The following is a 19,831-nucleotide window of genomic DNA, read 5'->3' as shown; positions in this document are numbered from 1 at the left end:
TTCTTTTTTTTGCTTTTCTCATGTACTCTTCTCAATAGTTTCGAATATTGTTTTTCTACGAATTTTAAATTTATTCACTACTTTGAAACCCAGCTTTGCGATGTGAAAGAAAATTTAAATACAAATCTGCATGTTTTTTGTTATTACATGAGTTTTGAAATTATGTTCTTCGTAATCATATCACTAGATTCATTCATTGGAGTTTTTCAAACACTGTTATCCAGTGTTGTATCTGGATCGTATACCATAAGAGATCAAAACAATGGTCACAGAGTTCCTAATCTTACAAAAAAAACTGGATCTTAATGCAGCATAGATACTCATAAATGCAAAAACATAATCATTCAGCGACACGTCCATACATAGGTGCAACCTGAGACGCTGAGCAAAAAATAAATTTCTAATCTAAATTTATGTAGATAACGTCTTCGGCAGTGGCTTACTTCGGCAGGTTTTGCATAAGACTGCGGCAGAAAACCGGCCGAAGAAAACCACTACCGGAGACGTTCGACACCCTTTAATTATTTTTCAGTTTTATTTTTAAATAGGATATCGAACGTCTTCGTCAGTGGCTTTCTTCGGCCCCCTTTTGCATAAGATCGCTGCAGAAAAACTGCCAAAGAAAACCACTGACGAAGACGTTCGATACCCTAGTACAGAGAGAGTGACTTGCGTTTTTTTTTCGCGGACAATCGTCATTGCTTCCCCAAACTATGATTTTAAGAATTTTGTAGTTGAACAAGTAGATCTAAAGACCATGAGTCACCCCTGGTTTGTATTAATCCGAAAAAAATAAAAATACCGGTTTTAATTTTTATTTTAGTTTTTAAATAGTTTATTTGACACGGCACGATACAATTTATGTTTAACTGAGCCAAGTACATTTTATTTAATTCTAAATTAGCAGGGAAAAGAAGGAGGCCTTTTTTTTATTCTCGCGGCCGACTACGAGCTAGTGGGGATTTAAGGTGAGAGGAGGGGTGTTACAATTTTGTTTTTAACTATACAGAATGTATTCATTTGTACGTGGCTAACCAGTGATGTTCTATTTGAGCAGTTTTGGTCTGAGGTGTCTGCGTAAACATAGAGCTGCCGAGTCTTCGTTTTAGTGTCTCCAGCCGGGTGTATCATTCTCTTTCAGTTTGTGACAGAAATTGTATTCTAGCAAATAGATAAAAGAAATCAAATTTCAATGCTAGCATTTTTTATAAACCCGTATAGCTGTGTCATGTACTGGAGATCACCGCTTCCCAGAATGTCTCTAACGGGTACGTTCGGTTGTTTTCCTCGGGCCCGAAGGGAATCTATAAGCTCAGACCTAACACCACAGTATTCGGTACACGACCAAACAACATGCTCGATGTCATGGTAGCCATCGCCACAAACGCAGTGATTACTGTCTACAAGCCCTATACGAAAGAGATGCGTGTTTAACGTATAGTGATTGGACATAAGTCTGGACATCACGCGAATGAAGTCCCGACCTACATCCAACCCCTTGAACCATGCTTTCGTCGATACCTTAGGAAAAATGGAATGTAGCCACCGTCCTAGTTCATCTGAGTTTCATGATGATTGCCAACTGTTGAGTGTTCTCTGACGCAAAGTGCTATGAAATTCATCATAAGCAATTGGTCTTACATAAATATCGCCATCAATAGCACCCACCTTAGCTAAAGCGTCAGCCTTTTCATTGCCCGGAATGGAACAATGAGAAGGGACCCACGCTAAGCTAACCCGGTAATTTTTATCTGTTAAAGCACTTAAAAACCGCCGTATTTTCCCCAGGAAATACGGGGTGTGCTTCACAGTCTTCGTCGATCGCAGAGCCTCAATGGCACTGAGACTGTCTGTGAAGATGAAGTAGTGGTCTATGGGCAGGGTTTCGATGATCCCGAGAGAGTACTGAATGGCAGCAAGCTCTGCGACGTACACGGAAGCAGGAGCATCGAGTTTGTAGGAGGCGGTAAAATTTTCGTGAAAAACACCGAAGCCAGTGGACTCATCTAGATTAGATCCGTCAGTGTAAAAGCTTTTATCATAACTAACATGTTTAAACTTATTGGAAAAAATCTTAGGGATCTCTTGGGGTCGCAATTGATCCGGGATACCAGAAATGTCTTGTTTCATGGTGGTGTCGAAGAATATAGCATTATTAGAAGTATCTAAAAGTGCGACATTGGAGGAATCGTATGAAGAAGGATTAATATCTTGAGCCATATAGTCAAAATATAAAGTCATAAATCTGAATTGAGATTGAAGGTCGACCAACCTCTCGAAATTTTCAATTACTAATGGGTTCATAACTGTGCATCGAATTAGCAACCGGTAAGAGAGATTCCAAAAACGATGTTTCAACGGAAGAATACCCGCTAGCACTTCAAGACTCATCGTATGGGTCGACTGCATGCAACCTAAGGCAATACGCAAACAACGATACTGTATTCGTTCCAGTTTGATCAAATGTGTGTTTGCTGCGGAGCGGAAGCAGAAACACCCGTACTCAAGAACTGACAATATCGTTGTTTGGTGAAGCCTTAGAAGGTCTCCTGGGTGGGCTCCCCACCAGGTTCCGGTAATCGTACGAAGAAAATTAATCCTCTGTTGGCATTTTTGTGTCAGATACCTAATATGACAAGCCCAGGTGCATTTAGAGTCGAACCAGACCCCGAGATATTTAGCGACTAAAACCTGAGAGATCGTTTTACCCGTTAGTAGGAGCTGCAGCTGAGCTGGATTATGCTTCCTAGAAAAAACGACCAGCTCAGTTTTCTCCGGAGAGAATTCGATACCCAGCTTAAGAGCCCATTCAGACAAATTGTCTAAGGTATCTTGCAATGGTCCTTGCAGATCGCTAGCCTCGCTACCAGTAATGGATGCAACGCTATCGTCTGCAAGTTGCCTTAGCGTGCATGAATTTGCAAGACATTCATCGATGTCATTGACGTAAAAATTATATAAGAGAGGACTAAAACATGAACCCTGGGGAAGACCCATGTAACTAATTCGGGAAGTTGTCGAATCGCCATGTGAGAAATACATATGCTTTTCTGACAACAAATTGAGCAAAAAGTTATTCAAATTTGGTGAAAGTCCCTGCGAATGAAGTTTCGCGCTTAAAACTTCTACAGAGACAGAGTCAAAAGCCCCCTTAATATCAATGAACGCAGAAGCCATTTGCTCTTTTCGAGCAAAGGCTAGTTGAATTTCAGTAGAAAGCAACGCTAGGCAATCGTTCGTCCCTTTGCCCCGGCGAAAGCCAAATTGAGTATCTGAAAGTAACCCGTTTGTTTCGACCCATTTGTCTAACCATAAGAGGATCATTTTCTCCATTAATTTCCGGAGGCAAGAGAGCATCGCAATCGGCCTATATGAATTGTGATCAGAGGCACGTTTCCCGGGTTTCCGAATAGCAATGACTTTTACCTCCCTCCAGTCATGCGGAACAATATTTAGCTCAAGAAACTTGTTGAACAAATTCAACAAGCGTCTTTTTGCAGAGTCGGGTAGATTCTTCAACAGGTTGAATTCTATTCTATCTAACCCTGGAGCCTTATTGTTGCACGACAGGAGAGCCATTGAAAATTCCAACATCGAAAATGGAGGCTCTTCCGTAGTTACTAATAACGCGTCGCGAAAGGTTTTCTGTTCCGGTACAGAATCCGTACAGACCTTTTTGCAAAATCGAGTATCCAGCGATCTGAATACTGCTCGCTTTCATTCGAAACGTCACGGTTCCGCATGCGCCTGGCGGTATCCCAAAGAGTGCTCATCACTGTTTCCCTCGACAACGCGTTTACGCACCGCCGCCAGTACCCGCGTTTTTTCGCCTTTACTAAGCTCTTCATCTGCCTGCCCAGTGCCTCGTACTTTCGAAGCAGGTTGACAGTGCCGTACTCCCGGTAGTCCTTATATGCCGCGGTCCTTCGCACGTACAGCTCAGAGCACTCTTTGTCCCACCATTTGTTGGGAGAGCGCTGTCTAATCGTTACCCCGGGTATCGGTTTCGTCTGAGCTTGAGTCGCGGCGTCGATTATCAAGCCAGCCAAGAACGCGTATTCTTCCTCCGGAGGAAGTTCCTCGTGAGTCTCGATAGATTGCGCTACAATAGACTCATAACACTTCCAATCAATATTACGTGTAAGGTCGTAGGAAATATTGATTGGGTTCGGGGGAGTTGAACCATTAGCAATTGATATAACGATTGGAAGATGATCACTACCGTGGGGATCGTTGATTACTTTCCACTGGCAATCTAACGCTAGTGATGTCGAGCAGAGGGATAGGTCAAGCACGCTTTCACGTGGTGGAGGATTTGGTACGCGTGTCGCTTCCCCAGTATTCAAAACTGTCATATTGAAGTCGTCGATCAAGTTACAGATTAAAGAAGATCGGTTGTCGTCGTACAGCGACCCCCATAGCGAACAATGAGAGTTAAAATCTCCCAAAATCAAAAAAGGTGCGGGAAGCAATTCTGCTATATCAAGGAGTTGCTTCTGTTCAATCCGCGTGGATGGGGGAATATATAACGAAACAAGGCAAAGGTCTTTTCCATTCATATTCGTTTGAATGGCAACAACTTCAATATTCGAGATCGAGGGGAGGTCGATTCTGAAAAAAGAATAGCACTTTTTGATCCCTAAAAGTACCCCTCCACCGTGTGAGTCTCGATCTCGACGAATGATGTTGAAATCGTGGAAATTAAGTTGGTTATTTGAATTGAGAAAAGTTTCACAGAGCGCGAACGCATCACAATTGTATGTGTTTATCAATTGTGAAAATAAATCGAATTTGGGGATGATACTTCTGCAGTTCCACTGTAACACAGTGACAAAATTCCTAACCTCTTTCGACGTATTAGTCATCGAAAGATACGATAGCTGAAATGAGGGGCCAAGTTGCTGTGAGTTGCTTCAAATAGGTTTTCACTGTAGGAAGAAGGGCAAGAAGAATGTTTTGAAGGGGATCTGGTATGTTGAATGTTTTAAATATCCAGTCCACAATATCAGAGACTTTTATGAACCCTGTTTCTTTTATGTCTTCTGATCGAGAAATGGGTGCACGAGGGGTTTTTGGTGCCCCAGGAAGCGGTGGGTACTCCTGGTTTGATTTGAAATTAAAACCGGGGGGTACTTGCTTCGGTTTTTCTTCACCGCTTCCTTTCTGTGTTGTCTTACTGGTCATTCCGCTAGGGGTTATCTTACGACCTTTGCGAGAAAGATTAGGAGAGTTGAGCATTCTCCTCTTCCTAGATCCCTCTGGCATGGCATAAGAACACCCTTCGACGGGATCGTCAGATGTACCCTCATCGGTTGGCAAAACGGGAAAGATGTTTCCTGTCGAGGGTGGCTCAGCCCTCTTAAGCATTTCTGCAAAAGAGCGCTTTGATCGTTCCTTAAGGGAACGCTTAATTTTTTCCTCGCGCTGTTTGTACGCGGGACACGCCGAAAGGTCATGCCGAGTTCCCTCGCATTAACGACACTTTTCAGTATCCTCACTGCAAGCGGTCTCAGCATGATTGCCTCCGCACTTGCTGCAGCGTGCCTTGTTGCAGCAGTAGGTGGCTGTATGACCTAACTGCTTGCAGTTTTGGCAATGCATGACCCGCGGTACAAACAGGCGTACAGGCAGGCGAACCCTGTCCAAAGAGATGTAGTTCGGCAATGCGGATCCGGCGTATGTTACACGGAAGGAATTCGAAGGGAGGAATTTCTTCTTCCCTTCTTCGATGGATACTGAATGTAATTGCTTGACATCCAGTATCTTTACATCTTGAATCAGGGGGTTCTTGAAACAGCCAACCCCGTGACGCAAAATGTCTTCGAACGTGAGGCTTCCTTAGGTAACCACACCGTCGATCTCCACGTCCTTGGCAGGGATGTTCACGCGGTACTCCCTTGTAAATAGCTCGTAGCTAGCAATTTCGTTTGCTTGCTTCAAGCTACTCACGACAACTCGCAGTTTGTTCGGCCTCACCTTCGTAATCTCGGTTACGGCCGAAAACTGTTTTGCCAGGTCCTTGCCCATTTGTATAATGTTAAGAGGCTTCTTTATGGGCCTAAAGTAAACTACGAACGGACCTTTCGAAGCATCTGGGTAAGCTTTCACCCGTGTTGCCGGTACCCTTGGTACGGGGCTAGGTAGCGGGGAAGGTAGAGGGGAATTGATGGGGGAGATCTCAATCTCTTCCCCATTTGTTTCCACATCCAGGAATAGTTGCACCTGCATGTCGTCCATTTTGCGGGAGCGTTACGCTCTACCGCACACAAACGATAAATATTCGAATGTGGGAAGGTGGGGGGATCAAGTAGTTGATATTATATTTTAAAAACTATTTTTCAAACTACAATGGATCAAAATAAAAAAAGACAGTGATACTAATACTAATAACAATAGTAATAATAGTAATAATAATAATATTAATTATAACAATAATAATAATAATAACAATAATAATAATAATAATAATTATAATAATAACAATAATAATTATAATATTAATAATAATGATAAAAGTTCTAAAGTGAATACTTCACCGTAGGTCTTAGTCACGACCTCACGGCTGATAGTTGGATTAATCGAGTGTCTCCGCAGAACAAACAATGACGATCCAGCTTCGTGTTGTGACACAGTGGCCGTATCTTACACTCGACCTTGTAGATGCCACTTGTAGTTGACTTCCACTCGCTCGATCGTATGATGGTCCGTGCTGCTAGCGGGGTAACAGCGGTGCGGGAGAATTATTCTTGCTGATATATCAGCTGCGTATCAGATCACTGGCGGGGTAGCCTGCCCCTACCAGTGTGCAGAAGATGTTTCTGCCGATATATTGCAGGCTATTGTTATCGCACACAAGAACTAATCGAAAAAAAAAACACCCGTACGATAACTCGTGTATTGTTATTTTGCGAATCAAACGGAGATAAACAATTTGCGTCTAATCAAGACGAAAGCAAAACAACGAATGGTTTTAATTTTTATGAATACCGAAATACCGGTTTTTCAAAAAGTCGGTAATACCGACCACCCTTATATCAACTTAATGTACCAAATAAATTCACATTGCGTGAGATTTCACGACAAAAGCCTGTAAGTCGGAAACCAGAGATGCTAGAAATTTCTTGTCTCCTAAAAAGTTTCTCTACTATGAGGAATTTATCTTTTGGTATAACTGGTTACTAGGGTGGTCCTATTGTACTCAAAATAAAAATTGAAACTTTTTTATCTTACGATATAGAGAAATATCATGTTCCACAAAATTATAGATAATTGAATTTTATGAAACTTTGTTAAAAAAATATTGCTCTATTTTGTTTTTTCACTGTTCTAGGCCAATTTTTCTAAATTAGTTCGGGCCGGGTCGAAAAAAAAACACTATTATTGCTCTAGTTTTTTCAGCTTACTTCGGATTTAAAAGCGGTGTTTGATTTACTTTTAGGGCGTGAAAAACAGCATATTTTGACACTAATAGATAATTTTTAGCTTTTTAAAGAAAAAAGTTACAGGTTTTTTTTTTGTTTTAAAATGACACCCTACTCCCTTGTTGGCACATGTAAGCAACAACAACACATTTAGGTGGGCGCAACAAACGGTGATATTTACAACAGACCAATTGCCTACAATGAATTTTTAAAATTTTCACGTCAAAATACACTTGTCAACTGGCAGGCCTCGTGGGATAAGGGAGAACTGGGAAGGTGGCTACACAGCATCATCCCCAAGGTTTCCACCAAACCTTGGTTTCAAGGATTGGATGTAGGACGAGATTTCATTCGCATGATGTCTCGGATTATGTCCAACCACTACGGGCTAGATGCACATCTCTTGCGTATTGGACTGGCGAGCAGTAATCATTGCGTTTGTGGATTGGGGTATCAACACATTGAACACGTGGTTTGGGTGTGTGCTGAATTCTGCGGCGCCAGATCTCTACTTTTGGATACCCTCAGGGCCCGAGGAATACAGCCCTATGTGCCAGTTCGTGATATTCTCGCTCATCGAAACTTGCCATACATGCTACATGTTTATAGCTACTTGAAGAGCATCAAGGTGCCAATTTAACAGCGAAACAAAAAAAAAACATGTTAGTTTTAGTAGTAGATTTAGTTTTAGCTCGTAGTCGGCAGCGAGGGTAGAGAATTTGCCTTTAGATTATAAGATATTTTAGACCATAAGGCATTAGATTTAATTGGCTCTGTAAAACATTAATTTGTACTGTGCCGTGTCAAATAAATGTAGCGTGAACAAAAAAAAAAAAAAAAAAACAACAACACATTTAGGATGAAAGTACATATTTTCACCTTCAAAATCCATCCATCGGCAGAGCTGAATGCCACCACGGGTCGGTAATTGGCGATTACCGAAGGCCACGGAAGTGCTCACTGCTAGCAAGCAGTCCCGGACCATCAGCGGGAGCTAGCCTAGGTCGTGGCGAGATTCAGGCACTGGGCCGCTGAATTCTCGCAAAAGCCACACTGGCCGGAAGCAGCTCCGACGGAGCGAGAAGTGCCGCTCCCACCACCCAAATGCACTATACCACCCATTGGAACTGATGCCAGTAATGTTCCCAATTACGGCAACTGGTCGCATCACTATAGGATAAGAGTCGGATTTCGTTTTCGTACCATGATTTTGGGCTGGCACCTGCGCCGAGCTCCCTTAGTAATGTCGTGTGATAACGGCTTGAAACGGCGAGATAACAACCGGTGCAGGGGTCTCCGTCCCGTAAAACCTGGCAGGCCTTCCAGTACGTTCCGAGTCCATTGCCTGGTGGGAACCCGGCAGGAGTAGGATCAGATGTCTTTTCCTGATTTGCGCCGGTCGGGGGTGTCATAGTTGCCCATAAGGCGCTATGGCAACCGCCCCTAGCCATGGCCTCACTGCTCCGGCATAGACTACCTTGGGACCATTTAGGCGACTACTCCATTATGGATAAGGATAGCGGCTGGTAGGGGGACCCAATAAACAAAAATGTTGAACTCAAAAACAAAAGAGACGGGTGCGGAGGGGTTACCAAATCCCTTCGCACGAGGTGGCATCCAGCGGTCTCCGCAGAAGAAGGCGGAGACGGATGCGGCGAAGTCTGGAGGTGGAAAAACGGCGAATCCGTCGGTGTCCACACCAGACATCTCGGTAGACGGTCCCTTGCTAGTCAAGGCCGTCGAAAGGTGTATGGACACGCGGCCAAGAGTGGCGGCGCTGTCTGAACAACTCGATGCCATAATCGAGTTCTTGGCGAACAGGCGAAACATCGCTGGCGACCTGAAGCAGAGCCTCCTCCTAACTTGGAGCACCATTGATGAAGCCAGAAAGGAGCACGAAGAACTCGTAGCTCGGGTGAAGGCGGCCGAGAAAGCGGCCAGGACCGGGAGGGCGACTACATCTAAAGAGGTGCAGACAGAGGCCCCCTCGTTCGCGTCGGTCTGCTCCACGGGGCAGGTCGCTAAGCGAACGAGGCAGTCCCCGGGGGAAACGGCCCCCGGGAACACCAAGAAACGATTGGTCGTGCTACTCCCACGGGAACACACGCCAACCGGTTCAAGGTCCACCGTGGAAAAGGCACAGGTGGAGGCTACGGGCAACCCTTGGACTACCGTAGAGGGTAGGAAGCGTCGGGAAGGTGCGACGCGACATGATGGCGGAGCGGCCAGAGGACCAAAAAAGGTCAAAAAGGCGCGGAGTAGGGGTGATGCCCTCATACTCAAGACGGATGGGTCGAAGTACTCAGAAGTCTTGAAGAAGATGAGGGGGGAAACCCAGCTCAAGGATCTGGGGGCGGATGTGCGGAGTATCCGCCGAACTCGCACTGGCGAGATGATACTTGAGCTCCGGAAGGACGCCAAGAACAAGGGGGCTACCTACAAAACGGTAGCTGAAAAGGTCCTAGGGAAGGAGGTGCAAGTGCGGGCACTCACCTCAGAAGTGACTCTCCAGCTTAAAAACCTGGACGAAATCACTGAGGGGTGCGACATTGCACAAGCCCTAAAAGCGAAGTGCGGGGTGGAGGTGGCTAAGGAGTCAATCCGCCTCCGCAAAGGTCCGGCGGGGACCCAGATAGCTACCTTCCGACTACCGTCGGCGGACGCTAACCTGGCCCTGAAAGAGGGCAAGTTGAAGGTCGGCTGGTCTGTATGTCCTCTGGGCATACTACAGCAACCAGACATTTGCTTCCGGTGCTTCGAGGGCGGACATAAGTCCTGGACCTGCAAGGGGCCCGATAGGAGCCAGCTGTGCAGGCGATGTGGAGGTGCAGGCCATAAAGCAAAGGACTGTGTGGAGTCTCCCAAGTGCATGGTATGTTCCGGGAAACGGGACGCCAAACACTTTATGGGAGGCCCCAGGTGCCCAGCCGGTAAGCCGGCTGCGAAACCACGGGCGTAAGGGTGACGCAACTGAACCTGAACCATTGCTTCGCGGCTCAGCAGCTGCTACACCAAGCAGCCACTGAGTCGTTGTCGGACATCGCCGTCATATCGGATCCCTACCGCATCCCTCCCGGAAACGGTAACTGGGTTGCGGATAAGTCCAGTTTGGCGGCCATATGTACGACGAGCAAGTTCCCGGTTCAGGAGGTTGTCTCAACCTCAGAAGAAGGGTACGTAGTTGCTAAGGTAAACGGAGTGTTCTACTGCAGTTGCTATGCTCCGCCACGTTGGTCTACCGAAAGGTTCACCCAGATGGTCGACCTCCTATCCATGGAGCTAACGGGCCTAACGCCGTTGGTGGTGGCGGGCGACTTCAACGCTTGGGCTGTTGAGTGGGGAAGTCGCTTCACGAACCAGAGGGGCCAGATCCTGTTGGGGGCTTTTGCAAAGCTCAACCTAGATCTGGCCAACGTTGGGAACAAAAGTACATTTAGCAGAAATGGTGCGGAGTCGATCATCGACGTGACGTTCTCCAGCCCAGGACTGATCAAGAACTGGATGGTAGACGATGGCTACTCTAATAGCGACCACCAGGCGGTCTGTTATAGTGTAGACAACAACGAGAGGCGGCAAGCGACGGGTAGAGCCGACACTCCGACCGTTCGCGGGTGGAAGACATCGCACTTTGATGCCGAGGTATTCGGAGAGGCAATGAGAAGGGAGCGCGAGGGGGGCAGTTGGCTCCGCCCGACTGCTGACCAACTAGTTGCTATGCTATCGCGGGCGTGCGACGCAACCATGCCCAGGACTCGCCAACCTAGGAATGGAAAGCCACCGGTTTACTGGTGGACGGACGCGATTGCCGACCTTCGCAGTGCGTGCCTCCGTGCAAGACGGAGGATGTAGCGTGCGCGAAACGAAGAAGAGAGGACAGAGCGCCGCGCAGCATTCAGTTCAGCAAGATCGATGCTAAAGAGTGCGATAAAGGCCAGCAAGAGGGCCTGCTTCGATAGGCTATGTGCGAGTGCCAATACAAATCCGTGGGGTGACGCCTACAGGATCGTAATGGCCAAGACTAAAGGCGCGCTGGCGCCTGCAGAGCGATCACCAGCGATGCTGGAGCGTATCATCGAGGGACTCTTTCCACGCCACGTGCCAAGTCCTTGGCCTCCGGCAGTCGAGTCTCACGTCCGACGTTCCAGTATCTCAGACATAGACCAGAGATGGTCGGCCAACCTGCCAAGCATCCAATCCGTGAACGACGACAGCCGTGTCGAGGCAGGGGAGGAGGCAAGGGTTACGAATGAGGAACTCATCGTGATCGCCAAATCCCTAAAGGTGAGCAAGGCACCGGAACCGGATGGTATCCCTAACCTGGCGATCAGGCTGGCGATAAAAAAGGCCCCCGGGCTGTTCAGGGCAGTCATGCAGAGGTACCTGGATGACTGTCTCTTTCCGGACAGGTGGAAGCGGCAGAGACTGGTCTTATTGCCGAAGGCTGGGAAACCGCCAAGGGACCCATCGGCATATAGGCCTATCTGCCTGCTGGACACCGCGGGCAAGGTGCTTGAGAGGATCATCCTCAACAGACTGGTGAGGTACACGGAGGGTGTACACGGTCTGGCAAGTAACCAGTTCGGCTTCCGGAAGGGCAGGTCCACGCTGGACGCAATCTCTTCCGTCATCAAGACGGCGGAGGTAGCAATCCAGCGCAAGAGAAGGGGAATACGCTACTGCGCAATCGTCACGCTCGACGTGAAGAATGCGTTCAATAGTGCCAGTTGGGACTCCATAGCGCTCGCGCTCAGGAGCATCCATGTACCGGTGTCGCTGTACAAGATTCTGGAAAATTATTTCCAGAATCGAGTACTTGTTTACGACACGGAGGAGGGTCAGAAGTGCGTCCCAATTACCGCAGGAGCTCCGCAAGGTTCTATCCTGGGCCCGGTGTTGTGGAATGTCATGTATGACGGAGTGTTGAAACTCAAGGTCCCTGTAGGGGTTGTGATCGTCGGCTTTGCAGACGACATAACGCTGGAGGTTTACGGCGAGTCTATCGAGGAGGTCGAGTTGACGGCCGCGCACTGTATACGCAAGGTCGAGGACTGGATGCGCTCCAGGAAACTGGAGCTCGCGCATCATAAGACGGAGGTCACGGTTGTGAACAACCGTAAATCGGAGCAACAGGCGGTGGTCAGAGTCGGAGACTGCACCATCACCTCGAAGCGATCCCTGAAGCTCTTGGGGGTTATGGTGGACGACAAGCTCACGTTCGGGAGTCACGTCGACTATGCCTGTAAGAGGGCCTCATCGGCTATTGCAGCACTCTCTCGTATGATGTCCAATAGCTCAGCGGTTTATGGCAGCAAGCGAAGACTTCTTGCCAGCGTGGTTTCGTCCATACTTAGGTATGGTGGGCCAGCGTGGTCCAGAGCGCTAGGTACTAACAGTTACCGTGGTAAACTGGAAAGTACCTACAGGCTCATGTGCCTGAGAGTTGCGAGTGCGTATCGTACGGTGTCATACGATGCAATCTGTGTCTTGTCCGGCATGATGCCTATCAGCATCGCCATCAAGGAGGACAGAGAGTGTTTCGACCAACGTGACACAAGGGGCATACGAGGTACCAGAAGGTCATTCTCGATGCTCCGCTGGCAGCGGGAATGGTCCAACTCCACAAAGGGCAGATGGACGCACCGACTCATACCGGAGATATCCGGCTGGGTCGGGAGACGACATGGTGAAGTGAACTTCCACCTGACACAAATCCTGTCAGGCCATGGTTGTTTCAGGCAATATCTGCACAGGTTCGGACACGCGGTGTCCCCCATGTGTCCCGAGTGCGTGGAGGAGGAGGAGACTGCTGAGCATGTCTTCTTCGTATGCCCCCGTTTCGCAAGAGCGAGGAGCAACATGATGGATGTGAGCGGGCCTGGCACTACTCCGGACAATCTAGTCCGGAGGATGTGCGACGACCCGGACATCTGGAACGCGGTCTGTGCGGCCGCCTCTCAGATTGTTCTGGAGCTGCAACGTGTGTGGCGGGTCAACCACCAACACGCCAGTGGTAGCTAATTACCAGTCTCCAGGTAGTTAGCTAGGAGGTTATAAGAGTAAAGAGGGTGCATCACGCACAAAAGCCACTCCCCGACGTAATACTTAACCGTCGTTCCGGGAAGACCAGGGCTTGAGACTGGAGGGGTTTTAGTGGGTCGGGACAGGGATCAGTAGGTGTCTGGGCGAGTGTAACTACCCCAGCATCTCTCCCCTAGTCTCATCTCCACACCCTGAGTTCTCTTCTCAGATGTCTGTTTGCAGATTTCCCCGCAACCTTAAAAAAAAAAAAAAAAATAAAAAAAAAAATTAAAATCCATGTTGAAGAATTATTCAACTTTTGTGCCCTTTAGGGTTAAAATGCATTTTAAAACTTGGAGTTTTCACACAAAAATTCTCGAAGAGCATCCACACAATTCATTCATGGAACCATCAACATCAGGATGTGGAAGAAACATTCTACCGACGGAGTGGCAACCATCTGCATCTGTATTCGAATTGGCGGAGATACAATTTATCGTATAATCATATTCTCAAGAAAACATTCAAAATGAATACTCCAGAACGCAGAAAATTGAGTTATTCAACAAAGGCCTAGCTGGAATCAACGTTTCACCGATATCACTGGCAAAGCTTAATCAGGAAAAATATCCTTAAAAAAGTATCTGAACATTACTGACGGTATAAGAAAAACCTAAATTAATCCACCTAGCCTTCCTCATTCAAACTTTTATGAGCATGAGCATGAGCATGATTGACCGCCCGCGGTTGCTACTCCGTTATTGCCAGATCAGCTGTAATTACACAGAGAACCAATGGGTGATGTTTGGGACTAACATTCATCCTCAATGTGTAAAAACTGGTGATCTTATCTTTATGTTGGGCAATACCAGCGCCGGCCGCATCCGAATGCAGGTCAAAGAAGGAGTGTGTATGGGAATATGTTGACGTGATACTCGCTTTATTGGAAGCCGAGAACACCTCTACACTTCCACGAGAAATCACGGGGATGTTGGAGAAAAGGGTAGGGTTTGCAGCAGATTTCGTTTTGGTAAACGATGCGCTGAATTCGGGTACCGGGTTCATAGCAAATATCGCGCCTACAAGTTCATATTAACCTCGGCGAAAATTATTACGCGATTCGAACTCGTTCTGTTTGATATACCACCGAAAAAAGGGCACGCGAGAATACCGGAACTGCGATTAAATTAATACAGACTAAAATATTCGAACATTCCCTTAACAAATCATCATGCAACTACCGAAGAGAGTCTCCCATTGGTGTATCTCAGCCGACTACACAATGTTACGAGAGCTACGAAAGTTCTATCCACGTTAACGTCTCGACACTTCTATTGTTTCCTCCAAGAGGTTATACCGAAAACTACATCGCGTTGATATTCTATCTGTAGAAAACACGAACTCATGGAAGGTATCGACGTGACATTCGGACATCTGTTTATGAAGTCCTTATACAACTACCGAAACGTATCTCCCATTGATTTATCTCAGCTGACTACACGATTTTACGAAAACTACTGGAGTTGAGTCCACGTTAACGTCTCGCCACTTCTATCGTTTCTTCGTGAAGGACCCTCTTTATACCGAAAATTATAACGGTAGATATTCGGTCACCCGGAGATATGGCTTTCTGCTTAACAGGTCGACTAACGACATTCGTCTGTTCTTAAAAAGCGATTTCCTGACTTTAAGGCAGAACCGAAGCATCATGCAAGACCGCTCTATTCCTTTCTACCGATGTGGACGCGTATGGACGCGGCGTTTCACGTCGATTTTCTTTTGTTTGTCTACGAAAGAGTCGCCTTTCAAATACAAAAATTGGCGAAATTCCATGCATCCAAAGCCCTAATAATTTGAAAAATGCAGGTACACATATTTGCCAAAACGTAGTCTCAAATTTGCGAACAAAACGCCAAACTAGCCATAATTATAAAATAATATTCAAAACGACTATTCAAAAGCTAGAAAAATCGAAAAATAGTTAGCATCGATTCTGGTTAGTAGCAAAACTTACATTTCAAACTCTCATAATCCATGTGCATGTTTACCAAAACAACTTTAGCAATTTTGTTTAGTCACTGTTAACAAATTATGATCCAATGGGGGTCTCTATCACTAACGCTATTTTGTGTAGAACAATACGCGTGAAGCCGGGTATTCAAACTCTACTTCTAACCGTGGTTTAGTTTCGGCTCCATGAATTTCATCCCAAAATGGCTACTTCTATATATTAAATTCACGCGAACACGAATAGACTGCATGTTCACTATCCCATTGATCGAATCCTCCAGCATTTAAAGAAAAATATAATAAAATATAAAAGGAACGCTCTCACCTATGTCATCCGGATCAGATTGGGAATAAGTTTAGGCTGTTGCCTGTCCTTACTTTTTCTCACACAATATTTAACCGACACTGTGGTTGATTAGGCAGAAGTTTCACAACGGATCTCAACTACTAACAAACACTTGAATTGAGCTGGCTCCTGGCTGCAGCTGAAATTGAGGCCGCACCAAAAAGCACCCTTGTCCAGCGCTCTAAACTCGACACCATTACATAACATACACAATTTTCTTCCTCTTTCCTAGTGCTGATAGACCAGAATTGTCACAGTTAGTTGCTTATTAGTCACTTGAAGTCTGAATTCACAATTTCCGGGCTGATTTTTGCTCGACTAGCAACTTTACCTTTGATTTGATTCAGTTTACGATCACATTTATGAAACACTATCCGAGAACAATAAATTTAAGTATATTCAACGAGCAAATTGTGACACAGCGAAAAATTGCGTCCGTTCGCGTTCGTGGTTTACTTCGATCTAGCCTTCCTCATTCAAACTTTTATTTGTAAAAATAGATTTACATGAACGCTTCAATACAATAAATGTATATTCACTTTTTATGTTTTGAAATATTGATGTTGTTATTTATACATATAAAAATGCAGTCCGGTCTGTCTGTCTGTCTGCCTAATTCATATAGGCTCGAAAACTACCGAGCCGAACGACGTGAAAATTTGTATGTAAGGGTTTTTGGTGCCGATAAAGGTTCCTATGATAGTTTGAGACCCCTCCCTCTTGTTTTTAGAGGTAACAAATATGTGCATAATGGTTAGACACCCCTCAAGAAAATACAACCAAATTTGGTATTTTAATGTTTTTAGAGGTAACAAATATGTCCATTATGGTTCGACGCCCCTCCCGCTTCTGGAAGCACATGTTTCTGCACAAATTTCTGCACATCTCGCGAACTAATCAACGAAGTGGAACCATATTTGGCAGGTGAATGTTTTTAGTGGTAACAAATATGTTCCATAATAAACCTCAAGCAACATTTTGGATTGTAAGATGGCAACAGCCAAAAATGGCCGATTTCCACCCAATATAATAATATCCGGATCAAGAATGATACACAGGAGCTAAAATCGACCACAGATACCATTTTGAATTCTAAGATGGCGACTTCCGGTTTCTGAAAAACAGCCGAAAATGAACAAATACCACCCGATATGGGTATTTCCGGAATCGCGATGATGCACTGGAGCCACAAATCGACTTCAAACAACATTTTGAATTCTAAGATGGCGACTTCCGGTTTCTGGAAAACAGCCTGAAATGGAAGATTCCCATTAAATATGAGTATCTCCGGAACCAGAAAAAAGCACAGAAGCTAAAAATTGATCACAGACACAAATGACGACTTTCGGTTTCTGAAAAACAGCCCAGAGTGACCAAATACCACCCAATATGAGTATCTCCGGAGCCAGAATGTTGCAAGAAGCTGAAAATTCATGATGGTGGAATTGTAGGATGGCAACTTCTGGTTTCTGGAAAACAGCCAAAAATGGCTGATTTCCGTCTAACATGAGTATCTCCGGATCTAGAATGATACACAGCAGCTGAAATCGACCACAGACCCCATTTTGGATTCTAGGTTTGCGACTTACGGTTCCTGGAAAGCAGCCGAAAATGATCGAATAACACCCAATATGGCCAGAAAATCTGCTGAAAATGACCGAATACCACCCAATATGAATATATACAGAATTGAGGCGATGTACAGACGCCAAAAGACGAGGATGTTGTCATTTAGATAAAACCAATCATTTCAAACGATTTGTTATTTGGCTTTGATCATATCCTATGGCCAATACGTTGGGCATTTGCAGACTTTAAACACATCGCAAGGAATCAATGAATTTGGAACGTTCAAATAGTACGATACCACATTTAAATTATGTTGAGGTCACATATATCGATCAAAGAAGGTATAGTCTTAAATAGTCTTTGAATTTCTTTTCTTTCCATAACATTTTAGCCACATATCAAATTGTTATGAAGTTTGTTATTTGTATGTTTGAGAGATGACTCGCTAGTATGACACTAGTTATGTTCAAATAATTCATGTAATCTTTGAGATAGTAGACTTTCGTTGTTTTATTAACAATTTACCGTGACTGCGGGTAATTCCGTGCAGCACATTTTTACACGCACTCGTCTCAAAAAACTATTTTTCAACAGTAAGTTTCACTAAAACACAACTAATTTGTGTGTTTCACCATGTGTATGGAGTAGCCTGCTATGATAATACAGGAATTAGGTATGTTTTAGTAAAATTTGCTGTTGAAAAACAGTTTTTTAAGATGAGAGCGCGGAAAAATGTGCTGCGCGGAATTACCCGCAGTCACGGTAATACATAACGGTTGCTTAAGTTCATTTATAATCAAATGAAATGGGATCGTATAGGGCAGCCAAATTTTGAAACCACGTGTACAATCATAATTCATCAGTTAACCCTTAAATAGCCCGCTCATATGATAATAATATTGATTAAATCGATTGTGTAGTTTCTGAGATAATGAAGTTTCGTGATTTTCACATTTCGGTACATTACAAACGAAGTTACAATTCGATTACAGTAAAATGCAATGGGATGTTATAAGGTAGTTAGACTTTTCATTGACACTAATTTTGTAGAAATGGGGTCAGCCATCTCTGAGAAAAGTGAGTGAGTCCACGTAGTCTTCGGAATATGTTCCTTTTCAAAGCTGAATTTCACATTTTTAAACATAGCAGACAAAGTAATAGTCCGATTGCAAAATAAATCAATAGGGTCTTATGGGGCAACTAGACCTTCCGTATGACACTGATTTTATAAAAATCGGTCCAGCCATCTCTGAGAAACATGAGTGAGATTGAACAGTCTCCAGAACACGTTTCTTTTCATAACTTTTGAACCACAAGTCCAATCTTCATAAAATTCAAAAGTTAGTGGTATTTCAGGTAGCCCGTTCATTTAATATCCATTTTGTTCAAATCGGTTGTGTAGTTTTCGAGATAATGATGCATTTAATAATGCATTTAAAAACTTGGAGTTTTCACACAAAAACTTGCTAATCTATCATTCAAAACCATCTAGCTTTTCCAACTTGATTTTATTTGGAAAATTCGTTCGAGCGACTTTTGGGGAAAAAGCGCTAATTTTGATGTCAATAAATAGTTTCAGATGCTTGTTAAAAATTGTTAGTTGTTTTGCAATGTTGTTTATGTGTCATATTGTTATGAAGCAAAATAAATGCATAAAATTTACTCAAATATGGCGTTATTTTGTAACAGCGCGTTACATTTGTGTTTTTTATTTTTTTTTTTTTAAAAGGGGGGATTTGTTAGTAGCTTAAGTATTTATGATAAATATTAGTAAATAATGAGTATGTGTCTCCAATCACAAACGGTGACTTCTCAACACTGTTAGAAATTTGTAATTTTATTTGTTAGGATTTGTTTGCTTTCGCAATTAGGACTTATCATTCGTAGGGATTTGAACCTACTTGTCAGAAAAGGGGAAGTAAACTTACAACTAACTTAATTGCTAACTTACTTAAGACTTTTTCCTTTTGCGGAAATGCTTGTGTCATCGCAGAACAATGACTTTGTGCATCCTGGAGGCAAACCAGGAAGATCTGAAGTAAATATGATGCACAGGACTGGACCCAAGACTGAACCTTGAGGTACACCTGCTCTGACAGGAAATCTATCAGGTTTTGAATTCTGATAGACAACTTGCAGAGTTCGATCAGTAAGATAATTTTTTAAAATTTTGATTAGGAAAATTGGAAAATTGAAAGTTTGCAATTTCGCAATCAAACCTTTATGCCAAATACTGTCGAATGCTTTTTCTATATCTAAAAGAGCAGCTCCAGTGGAATAACCTTCAGATTTGTTAGCTCGTATCATATCAGTAACTCTGAGCAATTGATGAGTTGTGGAATGCCCATGGCGAAATCCAAACTGTTCATTTGCAAAAATTGAATTTTCGTTGATGTGTGACATCATTCTGTTAAGAATATTTCTCTCAAACAGTTTACTTATTGAAGAAAGCAAACTGATTGGTCGA

Source organism: Wyeomyia smithii, chromosome 1 (genome assembly GCF_029784165.1).
Source record: "Wyeomyia smithii strain HCP4-BCI-WySm-NY-G18 chromosome 1, ASM2978416v1, whole genome shotgun sequence".
NCBI lineage: Eukaryota > Metazoa > Arthropoda > Insecta > Diptera > Culicidae > Wyeomyia > Wyeomyia smithii.
The sequence above is the reverse complement of the archived record's forward strand: the minus strand, read 5'-3'. Positions refer to the sequence as shown.